This window comes from Suncus etruscus, chromosome 14 (assembly GCF_024139225.1).
Source record: "Suncus etruscus isolate mSunEtr1 chromosome 14, mSunEtr1.pri.cur, whole genome shotgun sequence".
In the NCBI taxonomy this organism is placed as follows: domain Eukaryota; kingdom Metazoa; phylum Chordata; class Mammalia; order Eulipotyphla; family Soricidae; genus Suncus; species Suncus etruscus.
Window position 1 is genome coordinate 49612525 of NC_064861.1, and position 2401 is coordinate 49614925.

Here is a 2401-nt window from a genome sequence, read left to right on the forward strand (position 1 = left end):
TAAGAGGAGAGGGGAGGGGAAGAAAAGAGACTCAATTATGTCAAAATGGTGCGCTTTAAAATTTGAGAGGGGACTGGCAGTGTCTTCAACTTAGGTGCTTGGTGGGGGGAAAGGGGTAAACACTTAGAAATCCTGAAAGGTTGAAAGTAGAACTTCTGTCTGCGATCCACACACTTGTATTTCCAATGATTTTTCTCTTGAAAACCATCACTCTCAGTACAAAAGTGCAGAGAATCACAAACGCAAGCAACTTACCATGCTCCACAAAGAATAGATTTTGAAGCATTCGCTTTACTTCTGATTATTTGACTAAAATTAAAACAAGGTCCAGAAAACTAAAGTCTCAAGTCCTCTCTGGATCGCCTGCTTCTCCGCGACTGTCTCCTTCTCCAGAGAGGAACTAAAAGTGGAGGTTGCTTCTTGCCCTTGTGTCTGTCTTCTCACTACATGTATGGAGAGTTTCTCATGAGCCAGAGGGTTGTTGGCCAAATTTTACCACTCATTTTCCCCATTTGATAATTAAGTTATCTATTTAAAAATGCCATTACGTGATAGCTATGTGTATGCGTGCATGTGTGCATATTGTGTGTGCATGCATGCGTGTGTGTGTGTGTGTGTGTGTGTGTGTGTGTGTGTGTGTGTGTGTGTGCCCTTGCAACTGATGGACAATCGAAAGGCGCTGACTTACTACAGAGACATAGGGAAAAGGTAACCACAGGAAAAGAATACTGGACTCTGCAATCGCCACAACTGCCCTGTCTTTGGGGAAAAGTCTACCAGCTCTCCTGGGGGACTCCATAGGGGACCAGCAAGGTAGAAAATATCTCCTTTTTCTCCTCCTCTTGCTTTGGCCGCTTCGGACAAAGGTCATTAAGCACCAATTCCTCCTTTTCCCTCTGCTTAGCTAGACCTCTTTTCTCATTCACTCCTGCAGCTATAGAAAGAGCCTAAATGAAGCCAGAAAAAGGACCCGGTCTGATTTGCAGGGGCTTCTTCTGCTTCTTCTGCTTCTTCCAAGCGGGGTGTGTGGGAATCCTGGTGTCAGTCTGCTCCCTAGCGTCGCGGGCCGGTCCGGCAGCTGCTGGAGGCCTCTCTGAAAACCCGGCAGCTGAGCTCTCAGCGGCAGCTCACAGCGCCTGCCGCCCTCCAGCCCAAGAAGAGGAACAAAGCCCAGCGGACTATCTTGCTATCTTCTGGGTGGCAAGGAAATCTCAATTATACACCCAAGGGATGTGGTTTGTGAAAAACTAGAAAGAATGTTTAAATTGTATACGTAAATTGTTTTGTTTTACAAGCTGGGGTAAATCAGCACATTTGCAGCCCATATTTATCTGATCCACTCCTTAAGACTCTTTTTGAATGTAGGCCATTGATGTGGGGTGGATGCCTATGCAAAACATAACCGACCCCTAAATTCAATTAGGGCATTAGGGGGGGAAAATGGAAATTTTGCTGTGGGGTGAGTCAGGACTGCGGCGAACTTCTCGGAATCGTTCCTTGGCTAGAACTGAAGATTGAAATCGAAGGATAAAATTTCTAACCGATGTCGAATTGTGAGCACGCTGGCTCGGGCTCGCCCTTTTAAGAAAGAGATGGCAAAAGCAGCGCCTTTCTCTGACCTGACTTGCAGCTTCTTACAAAACAAAACAAAACAAAATCATCTTTGTGTCGCCCCATAGGACACAGTAGAGATTCATGGAGCTGAAGACTTAATTAACAGTCCCTAGCCTGATGGCAGACCGTGGTGGAAGATGGCAATACTGTCATTCCACCGACTACATTATAAATAGGGGAAGAGACCCTCGATGGGAGCAATATTTGAAAACAGTATTTTATTTTCACAGAACTCTTAGCAGGAGGGCACACCCTGGGGATGTGGTTGATGAAAATGGAGGAGTGTGTTAATTGTATATGTAAACTGTTTTTGTTTTGCAAGCTGGGGTCAATCAGAGATAGAAGTCACAGGTTGTGAAAAGTTTCTTTGGTGTGGGAGACTGCAAACCCTCATCTAGCTTTGTTGGGGGCAGATGGAACCCTAATCACTGGGAATTTCTACTTCCTATGGATGTGATGTGACATTTACTTCTCCATAATGTCCCCTCTCAAGGCAGCACTTATGGCAAGATAATTAATGGTCCCCTGAGTTACAGATTCTGAGCTAAAGGTAACAGTACATAATAGAAGTCAAGGTCACTCATAATACAGTAGCTTCTATAACAAAGGGGATTATTACTGCAATCACTGCCCTGTTGGAAAGATTTTATAAGTTTTTATCAGTTTCATTCTTAAATCTTCCTTTTGCCAAGTGAAGTTTCAATTCTTCGATTTATGAGGAAGCAATAAAAACCTCTCCTGAGCTGCTATAAAAGCTTTCTCTCCAGAACGTTCTGGTGACTTCCAG